This window comes from Typopeltis vanoorti, chromosome 8 (genome assembly GCF_054136105.1).
Source record: "Typopeltis vanoorti isolate ZY-2024b chromosome 8, IOZ_Tvanoo_1.0, whole genome shotgun sequence".
Taxonomy (NCBI): Eukaryota; Metazoa; Arthropoda; class Arachnida; order Uropygi; family Thelyphonidae; genus Typopeltis; species Typopeltis vanoorti.
Window position 1 is genome coordinate 133,723,645 of NC_143556.1, and position 19,683 is coordinate 133,743,327.

At 36.8% G+C, this 19,683-nt stretch overlaps 1 protein-coding gene across 1 annotated transcript in view; it reads left to right on the forward strand.

Annotated features, from left to right (window-relative positions):
* Window positions 1–19,683, forward strand: part of Ocrl (Oculocerebrorenal syndrome of Lowe) — a 537,079-nt gene that overhangs the window by 973 nt on the left and 516,423 nt on the right. The gene's annotated exons all lie outside the window — the stretch shown is intronic.

Consider the following 19,683-nt stretch of genomic DNA (forward strand, 5'->3'; position numbering starts at 1 on the left):
CTATCACCTTCTTTTTTCAGTTCATGTGAGCATCAAATATTGCTAATGATTCTTTGGTAATTACTAGAGTTGATTAATAATTATATCATTTCATGGGAATCCTTCCCATTACAGTTTTAGGTTAGGGAGGGAAGAAGACTAATATCATGCAATATGAAATTATTGGAATTCATTCTCCTCACCTCTTTCCAATTATGTTACTGTGAGGTAGGTAGTTGCCATATTATTAGTAGCAAAAACAAGGAGTTAGTCAAGGATGTCCTCTATCTGCAATTTTGTTTAATGTTTATTTATATAATATGATATCATAGGAAAAAGAATCCATCCAAGTATTAAACTATTCTCTAATAGGAATTTAAACCCTCTCATTTTTTCCTATGACTAGATAATTATAGATTCTGAAGAGAACCTTCAGAATATTTGCAGTTTAAAAGAAAAAGCTGAAGATTTTGAAATGTTAATCTCAACAGAAAAATCAAAAACAATAGCTTTTAAAGGTCAAAATCCAGTTAGAAGTAAAATAGCAATACATAACAAAATTTTAGAATAAGTTAATTCTTTTACATATTTAGGATGCATGATCAAACATGAAGATGAAAGGACATAAATATGAACATTACAAAATTCCTAAAAATAACAGGCATAATAAATTCTGTGACTGAACCCAACCTTGTACAAAAGCAGACTCAATGATCACTACTGTTACCAATTGTGCTATATGGAAGTGGAAATTTTTACCAAAAAAAAAAAAAAAGCGCAAAAACTCATATCAGCTGAAATGAAGTGAGGAAAACAACATATTTTATCTAATTTGATCATAAATGAAATGAAGAAATAATAAAATAATTTAACAATGAACCAATAATAGATAAAATAAAGAAATATAAATACATTTTGATGGAGAATGTTAAAAGAATGCAAACAGAAAGACTACTCTAATAAGCTCTTGATTATAAACCTTCAGAAATTCTAGTTTTGAGGGAAACTTGTGCCATACATAAATTATCTACATGTAAACACAAGGAGAAGTAATATTTATTAAGTATACTGCCAAATATTTCAGTTTGAAACTAACAAACTATCATCAGTGACCTGAACAACATCGTTTACAAGGTAGAATGCAAACAATTGATTTATTCAAACTAGTACGAGCTGCATGATGTTAAATTGCTAATAGCGTTATGCCTCACTGAAGAAAAGGTTAATCATAAAAGTGATTATAAAATAATCATATAATTTATATTATCATCAAAAAAAAAATTTATTTATAGCCAGCAAAGGTTGGTCGATTGGTAGAGCTTCTGCTACTAATGGCTCGCAAAAGTTAAGCAAGTTTGAGCACAGTTAGGAGTTGGAAGGGATCAGTCGTTCACTGCTGTTGGCACACTCTCCCTCAATGAGTCTTTGGACTCCCTGGAGGTGTCACATAATAATAATAATATCATACTAAGCAGATCATTAGATAGCTGTAGTATCCAGATGGTTTCTTAGGACCTTCCATCTTTATAAATATCATTATTGGCCTTAATTTAAAAAAAAAGTGATCTGAATAACACATTAATTTTTTAAATTTAATTTATGATATTATAAATAATTTTTTTTTGGATGATAATATAAATTATATAATTATTTTATAATCACTTTTACAATTAGCAATTTAACATCATGCAACTCGTACTATTTTGAATAAATCGATTATTTGCATTCTACCTTGTAAAAAAATGTTCAGGCCACTGTTGATAGTTTGTTAGTTTCAAACTGAAATATTTGGCAGTATATTTAATAAATATTACTTCTCCTTTTGTTTACGTGTAGATAATTTATGAAACCTTCAGAAAAAGATCAATTCACCTATTGTGAAGAGACTAGCTGATGGCTTTTCAGGCTAGAACAGGCTATAATAAGTTTATAATTATGAAGTAAATACTTTGCAAGAGTACATCTCAAAGGGTGGAAAGAGGGGAAAATAGTTCCATTGCATAAAGGAGACTCCAGGACTGATGTAGCGAGTTACTGACTAATCACTGTTTCAGAAGTCATAGTCAGGATATTGGACATGTTGGTCAAGAAGAGCAAAGCACAGGAATGGATAGACAGAAATGGTATACTATATGGGATTTTTTATGGTTTTGTGAAGTTTGATCATGCCTCAGTAACAGAGTCATAGCTGGAGGGGACAGTCCGTCCTAGGCGACACTTTAAACCTTTTTTGAACTTTTTCAGTTAATTCTAAAATACAGTCTCGAGAACTCAGTTCCAAATATTGTAATACTACTGCAAATTTTACTCACAATTGCCGTAAGTGTTGCTAGTTCTGAGAGGAGTTTTTCTAAATAAAATTTATTAAGAATTACCTACATTACTATGAAATAGACTTTGCCAATATCATCGATGATTTTGCTAACAGAAAAGTAAGAAAAATAACATTTTAGAATGTTGAAATTAAAGTTTTACTTCAAAACTAAACATAGCATTTTAATGTATTTCCCTATATGTCGTTTTGACTTTTTGTAGTAATTTTAGTGTGTATTGAGAGGGGTGGCAAACTCAGGGACCGTTCCGGGTGGCAAAAGCTCTAACTGCATCACTGCTCAGTAACTTGCTCATGTTTCATAATACAGTGACATCCGAGTTGGATAAAGGTTTGGATAAAGGGTTTACAGTGATGCTGCTGGACTGCAAAAGCTTTTAACAGGCTACCACATGGAATTTTAATTAATAAATTGTATCACATTGGGATGGCTATAAAGCTGATGAAGTAGATAAGAGGGTGCTTGATGGAGAGATATCAGAGAGTAGTTTATTCAGGAGTAGACTGCTGTAGAAGACCTGTGACTAATGGTGTGCCACAGGGCTCTGTTCTTGGGCTACCATCGTTTAATTTGTACATTAATGATATAGGAAAGGATCTGAAAACTATTCAATTTTTTGACAGTGATGCAAAGTTGGGTGGAGCAATCGTTAATAAAGATGTTAAAATTTTGCAGGATGATTTGGATAGACTGGTAGTATGGGCAAAGGAGAATAAATGTCAGTTTAATGAGGCAAAATGTAAGATTATGCATTTTTGATGAAAAGATTACCAGCTGTGTAAAGCCAGGAATTTGGTGGTGTTAGTAGATAGGGAGTATACAGCAAAAGTGGCTAAAGCAGCTCATTAGATTACTTGGTTACCGTAGAATACCTTGATGAGCAGAGACAAACAAGTTATTATACTCCTGTATAGAGCTTTGGTAAGACGCCATCTTGACTATGTGCACAGATCTTGCCATCTGGATTTTTTGGAGAGGATCAAGAGGCAAGTAACCAAGATGGGAGCAGGTCTTAGAATGAACCTTATGAGGCCAGGTGGAAGATTTTCGTAAGAAAGGCTTAGGTGTCAGTCATTATTCATAATAATGGTTAACAGTATAAACAACAGCAATAGAAAAAAAAATACATTCATTACACTCGCTAATATTTCATTGCATTTCTACCATACATCATCACAGCACAATGCTAACTTTGATGGGCACACATAATTAAGTAATTGTAGAAACAATTTAAATTGTAACTGACACCAAATTGTAATATTTAAATTGTAACTGATACCTAATTTCTTCTATGGAATATGCCTCATCAATCTGGGCTCTAACTTCTACTAGCTCAAAAGAAAAACTTGACAGAGTACAATCAAGAGCAGCAAAAATTATCATAGGTGCAGTCTCATCCACAAATAATTTAAAAGCTCAACAAGAGTGTGTGGGCTTCACATACGAAGACAGAAGAAAACTCTCCACAGCTAAATTCACTAACAGAATCAGGAGCCACCAACAGGATCACATCTCACTCAGGACTTTCGATGCCTGGCCAAGAAAATCTAGACTAAAGAGATTACCTACAATCTCTTCACATACGAAGACAGAAGAAAACTCTCCACAGTTAAATTCACTAACATAATCAGGAGCCACCAACAGGATCACATCTCACTCAGGACTTTCGATGCCTGGCCAAGAAAATCTAGACTAAAGAGATTACCTACATTACAATATGATCAAGAAATTAGAAAACAGATTGACTTAGAGCACCTATCCATTGAAATAAGCAAAGAGCCATTCTTTTCCACTATTCTACCAAAAAACACAATGATCAACTTAAATCTCCTTGAACCTTGTTCAAAAAAGGATTCACAGCAAGAAAATAAAAGAAAAGAACTTGACACTCTATATCACTTAAATAATCCAAACCATGTCATTGCCTACACTGATAGATCATCTGAAGAAGCACTCAACCATGGAGGTTCAGGTTTTTTTTCTAACTCTACCTGGAGGCGAGGAAATGCAAATCAAAACCACAGCTGGCAAAATAGCTTCAAACTTCACTTGTGATTTAACAGCGATGCAAACAGCTCTCAAATTCTATCTCTCAAATCCAGTAATAAACATTACAGAAGGAATAACCATCTACAGCAACTCAAAATATGCACTTGAAGCATTAAAAAATGGAAAAACAAAACTCACACAGGAAATTCGTGAACTACTAACAACTTTAAAGATGAAAAATAAGATCTGCATATTGCAATGGATACCAGCCCATGTAAATATTGAAGGCAATGAAAGAGTAAACAGAATAGCCAAAGAAGCAAGGTACATACCTCAAAAATTACGCCTACTGAAGCTAACTCTGTTGCCAAAATAAGATTGGTAAAACAAACTATCGAGAAGAAGAGTGAAATTAATGAAAATAGAGAAATAACCACAGCCAGACGGTAGTAAGAGCTATGAAACATGCAAAAACTGTCCAGGAGTTGAACAAACACCTGACCATATTTATTGTTGTCCAGCAATAGCTGCTGCTCTACAGAAAATTGACAATATCCCTAGAGAAAAGCTCTACTCTATCAAAGTTCAACAGATTGCCAAAGCAGTTCTACAGATTCACGGTCATATCTAGAAGCTCTTCAGTGGACTCGACAACAACAACCTAATTTCCTTTCATGTAAAGACATTAGGTGTCACTTCCTTCCATTCCCTGGGCACCTTTGGCAAAGGTGCCCAGGGAATGGAAGGAAGGTAAGATAGTGCCATTGCATAAGGGTGGTAACAGACTGGAAGTGTCTAATTATAGACCAGTCTGTGTGTCATCAGTAGTTGTTAAGATCTTTGAGAAAGTAGTGAGGGACTGTATACAACATTGGGCAGATGAGGGTAATGTTATCTGTGAGAGTCAACATGGATTTGTGAAAGGGCGCTCTTGTTTTAGCAATATGCTAGCCTTTTATAATAAAGTTACAAGAACATTAGATGAGGGAAAGGCATATGCTGCAATTTTCTTAGACTTAGCAAAGGCATTTGAAAGGGTGCCGCATGATAAGCTGATATTTAAGTTGCAGCACATGGGTCTGGATGTCAGATTGGTCAACTGGATTCAAGATTGGCTGTCTGATAGGTCTCAGAGAGTTGTGTATGGTGGAGCAGTTTCAAGAAGGCAGAGGGTTACAAGTGGGGTCCCACAAGGCTCAGTACTAGTAGTGGCACACCCAGGGAAGGGGCCAAGGGGCCCTGGCCCCCTCCAAAAAAAAAAGGAAAAAACACTGGAAATTTTTCCAAAAATCTTTTCCTAATTAAAATTATTATTTTTTTTATTTATGTTGCGTCCTGTCTTCTATTTTTATACTACTTATGAATTAGTGATCATTGCAGATGCTCAGTCATATGTCGTATGCAATGCATGGTGTGTATGTATTCTCAAATCATCTACTCAACTCTTCTCCCCCTCCCAAAAAGATTAAATCATGTGTGTTCGGCCACCTCCAAGATTAAATCCTGAGTGCGCCACTGAGTACTAGGACCTATATTGTTTAACCTTTATATCAATGACATTGCCAGTGGATTGCAAGGGGATATACAGTTGTTTGCAGATGATGCGAAGCTAGGAAGGATTATTAGTAATAGTGCAGATGTGGTAGCCCTGCAAGAGGATTTGAATGAGCTAGATAGATGGGCAAATGAATGGGGGTGGCAGTTTAATGCAGCAAAATATAAGGTCTTGAGGTTTGGGAAACATCGATGGGATGCAGCATACTCTATGGGAGTAGTTAAGCTGAGGAAGTAGAGGAGACAAGAGATCTGGGGTTGATGGTTGATAGAAACCTGAAGTTTAGGGGACATATTGCAAAGGTGGTGAAGGTAACACAGAGGATTACTGCAATTATAAGAACACTGACCTGCAGAGATAAGAGGGTTATCATTCCGTTGTATAAGTCTCCGATCAGACCACACTTGGACTATTGTTCTCAGATTTGGTCTCCAGGATTTGAAGGGGATAAATTAACTGTGGAAAGGATACAAAGACAGATGACAACGATGGTTTCAGGACTGTACAAGGATAGTTATGAGGATTGGCTGAAGGAATGTGGACTGCACAGTTTGGCGGATAGAAGAAGGAGAGGTGATATGATTGAGACTTTTAAACTGTTGAGAGGTGGTTACAGGGTTGACACTGGGGAGTTCTTTCGCTTGGTTGAACATCGGGAAGGAGTGGTGACAAGAGGCCATCCCTGGAAGTTACGAAAGGAAACTGTGAGCAAGAGGGTGAGGAGTGGTTTCTTTGCGTGGAGGGTGGTTGAACCGTGGAATGCATTGCCTGATGGAGTGGTGAGAGCGAGAACGGTCAATGAGTTTAAGGAGTGGTATGATAGACTTTGTGTTTCTTAGGAGGTGTCTCCCCTCGATGAGTCTTGACAGACTTTATGTTCTTAGGAAGGACCTCCCACGATGAGTCTTGCGAATCCATGGAGGCCTGAATAATAATAATAATAATGATGATGATGCTGGGTAGAAACCCAGTGAAATTTTTCTCTTGATGTTGTTTATACCATTAAGCATTATTGTGAAGGTTAAAGATTTATGGGTTACAGAAATTGGTTAACAGGCAGAAAAGGTGTGATATGAATGAAATATACAAAATACTGAGGGATTTTTACAAGATTATTACTAAGGAAAATTTTTCAGATCAGGCCTTGTGGTGAGAGAACTAGAGGCTACCCTTGGAAACTGAGCAAGAGTGTAATTAGTAGAGGTATCATAACTATATTTTTTGCTTGGAGAGTGGTAAATGAGTGGAATAGGTTGCAGTGTCTGTTGTTGGTGCCATACTCTGAATGAGTTGAACTGTGTGAATGTTGGGTAGTGCTTGGCATGATGTTTCAGGCTTCCCCTAAACATCTAAGGACTCCATGGAGTTTCCCCACATAATAATTATAATAATAATAAAAAATCTTTTAAGTGCTTGATGATTGTAAATTTAATTTTTTTTTTAAATCTATAGTACATTCCTACTGTGGTTTCTAAACCTTATGGGCTAAGGCGTTTTTTTATTTTATTTTCATTAATTTTATATATATTTTGTGTTTTTATTTATTTTTGCATAGTCCTACTATGGATGAGCTAAGGTTTACATATATATCATCATCATCAAATTCCTGCCATGTACGCTCAAGGGGGTGTACAGGATATGATAGTACTACATGAAAAATTTACATCATTACTAACTTCCTATCTACAATTTTCCTCCAGATCAGTCTGTTACTTGACAGGACTCCAATATTATCAGGTCTTATATTTCTGTTGTCTAAGGTACTTTGTAGCATATCAATCCACCTATGTCTTGGTCTGGGTCCTTTTCCTGCCAACCTGGCAGAGAACACTTGTTTTGCTAATCTTTCCTCGCCCATTCTGTTTAAGTGACCATACCACCTGAGATTAGCTGTGCTAATGCATTCCTGGATGCTGACAATGTCAAGTTCTTTCCTAATATCGTCGTTTTTAATATGATATTGCCATTGATGCCATCTGTTCACACCTCTAATCTTTCTCAGGATTCTCATATCTGCAGTCTCTAGTCTTTGGTCAAGTGTTTTACTTCTGACCCAGCTCTCAGATCCATAAGTTAAAACTAGTTTGAACACTGTCTTTTATACAGCTAATTTAGTGTTGCGACTAATTTCTCTGTTATTCCATATGAATTTATTGAATTGACTTCCTACCATACCAACTTTGTTGATTCTGTTGTCTATTTCTATATTTAATTTACCATCTTCACTAAAAATTGTGCCTAAGTAGGTGAAATGTTTTACTTGTTCCACAGGTTCTCCTTTCACAATGCAGTTGACATTTTCATTGATTCTGACTATTTTCATTGTCTTTTTCTTTTTATTGCTGACCTTCATACCATATCTATTACAACAGTTATTGAATTTAGTTAGGGAATCTTGCAGACTTGTAGCTGATTTATTGATAAGTATAACATCATCCGCATAAAGCAAAGAGCTGACATTAACATCTCCAATTTTTATATCATGTCTAATACTACTTTCCTTCATAATGTGATCCATATAGATAATGAGTAACAGGGGGATAATGTACATTATCCCCCTGTTATGAAGGAGAACTGCTTTATCCCACTGGACAATAATATATTATAATCAATTATAATATTGTTATAATCAATATTATATTGATTATAACAAACCTCTGAAGTCTGGTCTGGCGCAGCACAGTATTGACTCTACTCATAGTGTCCAGTGGGATAAAGCAGTTCTCCTCCATAGATGCAGATTCAAATATGAACGCTTATTCAAAGAGTGTTGTGAAACTATCTTACACCGACCGAATTTAAATAGAAATGAAATGACTGTATGTCTCTCTCAGAGATCTGGGAGACTTTTATCTTATGTAAAAAGCCATTTATCTTAATAGATTAAATTTATTATTTCTATTATTTCCTAGCATGCGGTAACAATTGTATTTTAATAGGTGATCCACCGAACGTTTGCCTATATTCCATTCCTATTACTGTTACAGACACTGAAGATGTACTATTATTTTTAGTACGAAATATCTTTTTACTAATTAAAGATTTCACTGTTGTTTTTACATGTTACTTTATTATTTAATTACTATGCCACAGGTTCCACTAAAAATCAATTCTAACTGCTGACTTACAACTCAAATAAAGACTAAGTATTGCTTGTTATAATGCCCCATTGACACCATATAACTGTAGCATATTGGATATTTTCTCACTTGGCACCTTGTCATATGCCTTTTTCAGATCTACAAAACTTTAAATAGAGATCTTTGTTATATTCCCATGATTTCTCAACTATTTGTCATAAGGTGAAGATCTGATCCTGACAGCCTCTATTTGGGCAGAATCCAGCTTGTTCTTCACCAAGCTTTTCTTCCACAATTCTTCTCAACCGTTTCTCAAGTATACTTGCATATATCTTACCAGGAACACTTAGTAGGGAAATACCTCTGTAATTCTCACATTCAGTTTTATTTCCCTTTTTATATATATGGGTACTATGAGAGCTCTACTCCAATCATCGGGAATTTGTCCCTCTGTCCAGGCCTTCAGAACTATGCAGTGCAGCCACTGCAATACTTTTATACCACCATACTTTAGCATTTCTGGTTGAATATCATCTACGCCTGCATTTGACTTTCTACATTTCAAGCCTTTAATGGCTTTTTCTACTTCAAGTATGGATATGTATTCCTGACTGTATGCCTGTTGAGTGTTTTTTACCACTGTGCTATCACTGCTTGTTTCATTTAGCAATTTCTTGAAGTAATTACTCCACACTTCAAGGATATCTTTTTCTCCCATTTCCATGTCACCTTTATCATCTCTATCTCCTTTTACAGCACTCTTTGCTCCATTTCTAAGCTTCTTCAACTACCTCCAGAATATTTTACCACCTTCTTGATATTTATTTTCTCTGTTCCTCCCATGACTTTTGTTTAGCTAGTTTTACACACTGTTTAGCTTTATTACATTTGTCTCTGTATTCTCTAAGAGCACAAGCTGACTTATTTGCCAGGAACATTTGATATGCTTTCTTCTTTTCCTTCACTGCCTCTTTAACTTCCTGTGTCCACCATGGAGTTCTGATTTTTCTATCCTTGCAGACAACCTCATCGCATGCCTCTCTGGCTGAATCAGTCAGGGTTTTCTTCAAGGCTTGCCACTGAATCTCCAAGGTTTGGTTCCTGTTCTCAAACTCTTTCATTTTTTTCTTCAATAATATTTGTGTATTTTAGTCTACAGTTCACATCTGAGAGCTGCTCAAATTTTATTCGCTTTAAAACTTTCTTACATGTTATTCTTTTCAATATGAAATTCAGTTTTATCCTGCTCAAGACTAAATAGTGATCACTTCTAATTTCAAATCCTCTGTACACTCTGGTGTCGTGCACCAGGAAAAAAAAATCACTATCAACAATAACATAGTCAATGAAACTTTTCTTATTTCTTGCCTCTTCTCTCCATGTGAATTTGTGCACATTTTTATGTTGGAACATGGTATTAGTAATAACCAGTCCATGTCCTGAGCAGAAATCCAACTGGTATTTGCCATTATTATTAGTTTTTCTCTTTTCTCCACACTTTCCCAAAATATTTTTGGGAAATATAGGGTGGTAACAGACTGGAAGTGTCTAATTATAGGCCAGTCTGTGTGTCATCAGTAGTTGTTAAGATCTTGAAGAAAGTAGTGAGGGACCGTATACAACATTGGGCAGATGAGGGTAATGTTATCTGTGAGAGTCAACATGGATTTGTGAAAGGGCACTCTTGTTTTAGCAATATGCTAGCCTTTTGTAATAACGTTACAAGAACAGATGAGGGAAAGGCATATACTGCAATTTTCTTAGACTTAGCAAAGGCATTTGACAGGGTGCCACATGATAAGCTGATATTTAAGTTGCAGCACATGGGTCTGGATGTCAGATTTGTCAACTGGATTCAGGATTGGCTGTCTGATAGGTCTCAGAGAGTTGTGTATGGTGGAGCAGTTTCAAGGAGGCAGTGTGTTACAAGTGGGGTCCCATAGGGCTCAGTACTAGGACCTATATTGTTTAACATTTATATCAATGACATTGCCAGTGGATTGCAAGGGGATATTCAGTTGTTTGCAGATGATGCGAAGCTAGGAAGGATTATTAGTAATAGTGCAGATGTGGTAGCCCTGCAAGAGGATTTGAATGAGCTAGATAGATGGGCAAATGAATGGGGGGGTGTCAGTTTAATGCGGCAAAATATAAGGTCTTGAGGTTTGGGAAACATCGATGGGATGCAGCATACTCTATGGGAGGAGTTATGCTGGAGGAAGTAGAGGAGACAAGAGATCTGGGGTTGATGGTTGATAGAAACCTGAAGTTTAATGGACATATTGCAAGAGGTGGTGAAGGTAACACAGAGGATTGCTGCAATTATGAGAAGTACACTGACCTGCAGAGATAAGAGGGTTATCATTCCGTTGTATAAGTCTCTGATCAGACCACACTTGGACTATTGTTCTCAGATTTGGTCTCCAGGATTTGAAGGGGATAAATTAACTGTGGAAAGTATACAAAGACGGATGACAAAGATGGTTTCAGGACTGTACAAGGATAGTTACGAGGATCAGCTGAGGGAATGTGGACTGCAGAGTTTGGCGGATGGAAGAAGGATAGGTGATATGATTGAGACTTTTAAATTGTTGAGAGGTGGTTACAGGGTTGACACTGGGGAGTTCTTTCGCTTGGTTGAACAGCGGGAAGGAGTGATGAGAAGAGGCCATCCCTGGAAGCTACGAAAGGGAACTGTGAGCAAGAGGGTGAGGAGTGGTTTCTTTGCTTGGAGGGTGGTTGAACCGTGGAATGCATTGCCTGATGGAGTGGTGACTTTGTGTTTCTTACGGGGGTGTCTCCCCTCGATGAGCCTTGACAGACTTTATGTTCTTAGGAAGGACCTCCCACGATGAGTCTTTCGACTCCATGGAGGCCTTAATAATAATAATAATAATAATAATAATTTTGTATGTCAATCATTTCCTGCTCTGCTATTTAGATCCCCAACAAGGACCAACTTTTCCTTTTCATTGTGTCAGCTGCTTTCTCTAAATCCTCAAAAAATTCCTCCATTTCTACCTTAGTGGAACCTTCTGTGGGACGTAGGCACAAATAAATCTCATTGTCCAGTTCCCCTTTCTGATATTTGCCCACATCACTCTACTTGAGACTGCCTGCCATTCAAGAAGATTAGTCTCGTATTTAGTGTGGAATTCTATGGCTACTCCTTCTTTTCCTTGGTTGTCATTGCTTGAATATAACATTTTGTATTTATTGCTCAGAAAGATATCACCAGTTTTTGTCCTTTTTGTTTTCAGTCACCCCAATTATGTCGATCTGGTACTTATCTAATTCCTCAGCTAGCTTCATTTCTTTCCCATTCAAGCTTCTTATGTTGATAGTACCGGTCTTTAACTCTGGTGATGTTGAGTTGGGGTATTTTTTCAGATTTGTTCCAGTAGTTGACTTTTCACTGTTCACCCTGGTTCCCTGGTGAAAACAACGGGGGCATTGTTTAACTGGGTGATGCCCAAGCCGGTATGAAATTTGGTCATATTTTACCATCATTTTGTATTTTGGTTTAATTCATGAAATAATTCATTGATATGATAATCACACACCAGGCAATGAAATAATTCATTCATCTGATAATATTGATGTCTATGACCAATCATAGACATCCATATTATCATATCTCTGAGGAGTCACATTACTAATTATAAGAGGATCATGTCTGTGTCTATGATACGGTGCCAGATACAATCTTAGTTTTAGGTTTTGATAGTGAGGAATGATTGATAATATGTATTTCATTTTTTTACATTTGTTGCATTCGTATAACTTATTTCAGTTTTTCAGCAATAGTTTATTTCAGATTAAGAATATGTATTAAAATTTAGAAAATATTGGCTTCTATTCCCTTATTTAACTAAAAATTCTCAGCATTTTTTGCTCAGTTTCTTAGAAATTGGCAATCTATTTTGAAAAAATTCACACTGAATTCTCTGTACACAAGTACCCTCTGAAAGTCTGTAATATACCTCTTGTTACCTCCTCCAATGTTTATTTTACTTCATCTGATATGTATTTATTTCAAAATGTATAAACTCCTTCCACCATTTCACATATCTTCATCATATTTATTTTCCTTTAGTAGGAAGTTGTGCAAATTGCAATTCCTCATTCCACTGTTATAGCAAATATTTCAAAATCTCTAAATATTACTTTAATTACCCCCTACTGGTGCCTTTTAAACTTCCCTCATTACTATTAAAATAAAGTAATCACATATGTACACAGACCATATAATATGTGATAAAGGTTTTATAGAATAGAAAAATAAATTCTTGTCTCTTAACATGAGCATCTTTCATGTTGTGGTAATGATGTGTATTGTCTTTTATAATCAGGGATGGTGGGTCCAAGTGTGCCCCAGCTAACACCTTTGGAAATGAAAATGCAATATCTACATTCAATGAACAGTGCTGTGCAGCTCATGAAAACAAGCATTCAAAACCTGTGTTACAGCACCATTTGTTTGAGGCTTACAAAGGTCGAAGTTTTAGAGTGTGTTTGCCATGTATACTCATTGTGATTAGTATAGTAGTGTGCTGCAATTCATGCTGAATAACTTGTTGGCATTTTACCTGGTGTGCAAGTCATTGCAATAACCAGTGCAAGCTACTGGTTATTGGAATACAAATTGTAATGCAAGAAGTGTGTGGTGCATAATAAGAGAATTATTAAGAAATTCATCTTAATATTGTTATACTATACATCTCATCTTTATTTTCCAAATTTTAAAATCTGACACTTTGCAACATTAAACAGACAATCCCACTGTTGTGCCTATTCACTCAGTCCATTCAAGTCGTCTTGTAAAGCCAGAGCAGCTGCTCTGGCTTTGCCCTCATAGTTCTTCCCAACTTTGTATCACCTGTAAACAACTGAATATTCCCACTCAAATCTTCCTCAATATCATTAACATACCAGTTAAAAAGCAATGGACCTAAAACAAATCCTTGAGACACACCACTAGTGACTTTCTTCTTCGGGAATATTGCTTCCCCATACACATTTTGCTGATACCTATCAGAGTGCCACTCTTCAATCCAGTGCACTAAATTAATATCCAACTTCATCTGCTCTAGTTTAACTATCTACTTATCATGTGGCAATCTATCAAAAGCCTTTGTAAAATCTAAGTATAATGCTGTGTATCCATTTTTTTTTTTTTGTTCAAAGCACCTGTTACCTTATTGTAATAAGGAAGCAGATTATTACGACATGACCTTTCTTTAGGAAACGTCATTTTGTAGTAATCACCTGGATTTCTTGCAGATTAGGAGGTGGAGCAGATTCAGAGATCAGCAGCCAAGCTGGTAATAGGAATGCTCCCTATGAGGGTAGGTTAAAGGTGTATGTATGTGTGTGTTGTAGAGTTTAATTGATAGTTGTAAAAGAGGGAACATAATAGAAACTTACACTGCTTGGAAAGAAGTCAGCAGATTCCCTTCCCCCTTGGACAGGGTGCATCATGCCATGTAACGAGTCACATGTTTGTAGCCAATATAAATTAGTGGAATACGATGTTCCCAAGTCAGTGCAACTGTGTCCGGGTGAAATAGCTGCGTGAAGGGAATTGACAGAGTTTGAAAGAAACTTTGTGACTGGATGGTTTTTTGCAGGCCTATCTGTTCAGCAAATTGTTGACAAATTGGGCCATCAACAATAAGGTCAATAAGTGATACCACTACTCGTAGTAGATGACCCACAACACTTACTGAATGTGATCATAGAATGCTACAAAGGATAATATGTAAAAACTAACATTCATCGCCTTACACATTGAATGCAGAGTTCAGGCATTGACTAGAACACAAATCTGCTCAAAATCATTCCAAACTAAGGCTCATAACATGGATTTCCATAGTAGGATCGAAATAATCAATCCACCCGACATTACCCAATGAACATGCAGCATCGCCTTTAGTGGTGTAAAGAGCATGTACGGTGGGATGTGGAAGTTTGGAAAGCTGTTATAGAGCAATGAATCACGCTGCATCCTCTACCAAGCAGATGGACAGGTGTGGCAGATGTCTGGTGACTGTCTCTTAGGTGGTTGCTTGACCTCAACTAGGAAATATGGAAGTGATGGTATGGTCCTGGTTTGGCCTTGGACTTCTGTTTTGTGGTGCCACAAACATTGACTTCTGAGAGGTATTTGAACATTCTGAATGATGCAATCCTTCCTATCTTGGCATTTCTATGGAACTGACCACTGTCTCTTTGCAAGACAATGCAACATGCCATAATGCTGCTGCTGTAACTGTATGGTTTGTGGATATGAATGTCACCAAACTTGACTGGCCTCCACAGAGCCCTGATCTCAACCCTATTGAACATCTGTGGAATGAGCTGAAACATCAGGTAAGGTCAAGGGATGTCTTTCCCACAACATTCCAGGACTTCATACATGCCTACAGGAAGAATGGTCCAAAATTTACATTGATCGCTATCATACAGTTGTGGAAAGTATGCTCTGTAGTATTGCTGCAGTCATCTTAGCGAGAGGAAGTCCTACATCTTATTAAGGTCAGTGCAGTGGGTGTAAGTTCCTCATACTGTGGTGTCCATTGACTTCTTTCCAGGCAGTGTATAAGTTATCAAAGGGGTTCTGTAAGATTGATGCAAAAGAAAATTTTCAGAATACATCATTATAGAGAGGGAACTAGGGATAACTCCTTGAAGTAATGTAAAAGTATGGTAAGTTAGGATATACAGAGTATATGTTTGCTTAGAGAGTGGTAAATGAGTGGAATGGATTTGTGAGCACTCTGACAATGAATGACTTTAAGGGGAGGTAATAGGTATTGTGTGTGTAAAGTTAGTGTGAGCCTACTGAAATGAGTCTTCTGACTCTCCATGGAGATACCCATATAATAATATTAAATGCCTGCTGGATTTCTATTCAGGACATCGAGTAGTCATTACTAACTTATAGTTTCAACATAAAGATATGTATTAATTTGCATGGAGAGATCATATGAGAAGTATGAAAAGTCTTATTGACTGGGATACTGTGGATAATGATGTCTTCATGCTGGTTTAGGATAGAAGAATGTACAGAGGATTTGAAATAGGAATTGTTCAGATTGCTTCAGGGTTAGAATGAATAACACATTGAGAAGAAAAATTACAGCTTTTAAAAGGGATGAACCAAGAGCTTTCATTAGTGAATTGGAGGCTCATCATCAAATTCCTGAAATGTACCTGCAAGGGGAGTACAAGATAGTGTGGTAGTACTGTATGATAAGTTTATATTATTTTAACTTTTTATTGACAGTTCAGGGATCACTTCACAGTTCGAGTCCGATAAATGGAAGGAGATGTTTGCATTGCTTTTTTAGGAATATGGAGAACTCACCAGCGCTTGTCCAGTTCTTACCCCATTTGTAGGTATATATTCTGATACTGAATGAATGTGGGCTGGCTAACAATTTAGGGATCATTTAACCAAATTATGTTCTGTACTGTCTTAAACGAAAAGAAAAAGATGGTGCAACATGATGAAATATCTGTAGATTCAAATATACTAATATTATTGGAGAGAAAAATGAAAGTGAAAGAAATGATTATAGATGATCTTTATAATGCACTTATTTGCATACTTGGTTTCTGAAAGGAACATACAAAGTGTTGTCATCTACAGAGCAATAAATAAAGTTTATACTAAATTAAGCACTAAGAAGTAGGGTTAATGAGCAGCGCCTAAAGATTCCATTCTTTAGGCTCTGTTAATTAATAGTAGAATACAAAGCCATCCATTGTTATGTACCATAAATAACAATACTATAAACTATAGACTATAAACTGGACACTGAATTGTGGAATTGAGGGAGGGGGGAGGAACTATAGGATGGTAATTTGCTCAGGAAGCCTTTGAGTAAGATGTAGTCAAATACCCTGAAGAGGTCCAGAATAACTGCCAGTCACTTTCTGTAAACCTTTCCATAGCATTTGTCCAAGTTTGGGTAAATCAGCATGGTCTATGGATTAATAAGAGCCTCCATAGCTCAGTCGGTATAGATGGAGCCTTTTGGTCAGAAAGACGTGGGTTCAATTTCCGTCCATCACATGAGGAACCTTTATCTGGTCTCTTTCAACTAAAGGTGAGTTAGCTGTCTCGTACGGAGGTTTTTTTCACCTGGAAACTTGGGTTTTTCATCCCTCAGAACAGACAAACGGGCCCTGTGAACACACACAAATGTTGAATACTTACTACAGTGTGGAAAAGATGGGGTCCTCACCACGTTATCCTTACACCTGTAGTCAACCATGAGTGGAATCATGGTAGTCAACCTCATTGATGAAGACAACACATGATGATAAATAGAAGAATACAGAGCCATCGACTGTCACATACAAAAGAGGAAACTAGACACTGAATTACAGACTAGCAAAGACTATAAATAGTAATTTGCTCAAGAGTACTTTGAGCCAGATATGGTAAGCATTTGTCCAGATTTGAGTAAATTGTTATTATTATTATTATTCATAAGGGAATAATGGAGTCGAGAGACTCGTTCCTGGAGACCCACCCTATCCATTAACACAACGCCTCTCATAAAGCTCCTTAAACTTATTCTGTTAGGTCACTCTCAACCACCTCTGGCAATCCATTTCACTCATTCCTAAGTAAAGAACCTAGTTTGCACCCTTACTAGCCACACTCTTAGACAACTTCCAAGTGTGACCCCTTGTTTTCCCCCTACTTCCCATGTATTGAAAAATTTCTTTTGTGTCAAGTTTATAGAATCCCTTTAGTAACTTATAGGTTTCTATTATATCCTCCCTCTCCTCTGCCTGTCTGCTAAACCCATGCACCTTCACTCTCTCGTCATAAGGAACATTCCACAGACATGTCATGAACTTGGTAACTTTTCTCTGAATCCTCAAACATGTGGACTAATCTGTGCACATATCAAACACGTGGACAAATGATAGTTTTTATAAAGAGTTGTTATAAAGAGTTATAACAACCTCTCTATCTTTACTTGTCTATGTGTTCTTCAACATCCAAGTAATCTTCTGAGCCCAACTCTTGCAATATGTCACCTGAATTTCAAATCTCTATACACAATCATCCCCAGATCCCTAGCCTCGTCAATTTTTTGTAATATATGAGGGTGGTCTGAAAAGTTCTCGGCCTCGACCATAGATGCAACACTATCGGCAAGATTTTTCTTTTTCTAACTTGGTACATCTGTCATAAGCATCCATGTGAAATTGCAAGTCATTCTATCAAGTATTTTGTATTATACAGCTGTCTGAAGCAAAAGTGTTGTCTGTATCCCTTGAAATGGATAAAATTGAGTATCGTGCGATTATAAAATTCTTTGTAAAAGAAGGTTTAATGTCAAAAGAAATTCATTTGAAGTTCATAAAAGTTTATGGTCACTCTTCTCCTTCATTTTCAACAATTAAGAAATGGGCTAACAAGTTTAAACTTGACTGTACCAGCCTTGAAGATGACGTGAAGGACGTCCAAAAAGTGTAACAACACCAGAAATCATTGATCAAGTGCACGATATGTTATTGGATGACTGGCGAGTCAAAGTGCGTGAAATTGCTGAGACTATAGGCATTTCAAAAGAACGTGTAGGGTATATTTTGCACGAAGAATTGCAAATGAAAAAGCTTTGCGCAAGATGGGTGCTGGCTTGCTCACAGATCAAAAACACACTCACATGAAAATCTCTGACCAGTGCTTGGAGCATTTTAACAAGAATAAAACTGATTTTGTGCATCGATTTATTACTATGGATGAGACTTGGTTTCAGCATCACACACCAGAATCCAAACAGCAGTCAAAACAGTGCACAGAAGCCGGTTGTTCAGCGCCGAAGAAGAAAAAGTCGGTTCCATCAACAGGAAAGTTTACGGCATTGGTGTTTTGGGATGCTAAAGGCATTTTGTTTATTAATTATCCTGAAAAGGTAAAACAATAACTGGGGAATATTATTCTGATCTTTTAACCAGACTAGACAAAAAAATTCGTGAGAAAAGATCCAGGTTGCAGAAGAAAAAAATCATCTTTCATCAGGACAATGCACCTGCCCACAAAAGTGTCTTGACAATTGGAAAATTAAGGGATCTGCACTATGAATTCTTAGAACATCCACCCTATTCCCCAGATTTGGCTCCCTCTGATTTCTATCTCTTCCAAAACTAAAACTCTTTCTCGCTGGTCAGCATCATTTTTCTTCGAATCAACAGGCGATTGCAGCTATAGAGGGATATTTTGCAGATCTTACTCAGAACCACTACAAGGATGGGATAATGGTGCTGGAGCATCGCTGGAATAAATGTATTAGTCTTAAGGGTGATTATGTTGAAAAATAAAAATAATTTTGAAATTATAAATTTGTTTATAATTTACAGCCCACCCTCAAAGTACCATCAATACGATATGAAGTATGTAACTCTTTCATCCCAAAGTGACTTACTTTGCATTTTACAACTTTAAATTGACAACCATTGTCGTCTGCTTACACTGCCAATTTATTTGTCACCCTGCAAGATATCTATATCACCTTTATCATCTATTATCCTCCCCTGTTTTGCATCATCAGCAAACAACCGAATATTCTCTTCCCCCAGATCTTCTGCTATATCAGTGCCCGAATTAAAGAGCAGTGATCCTAGTATAGAGCTCTGGGCACTCCACTAATTATCCTCATTTGCCTTGATTCCACTCCACCATATACCACCCTCTAATGTCTGTCTATCAGCCACCCTATCC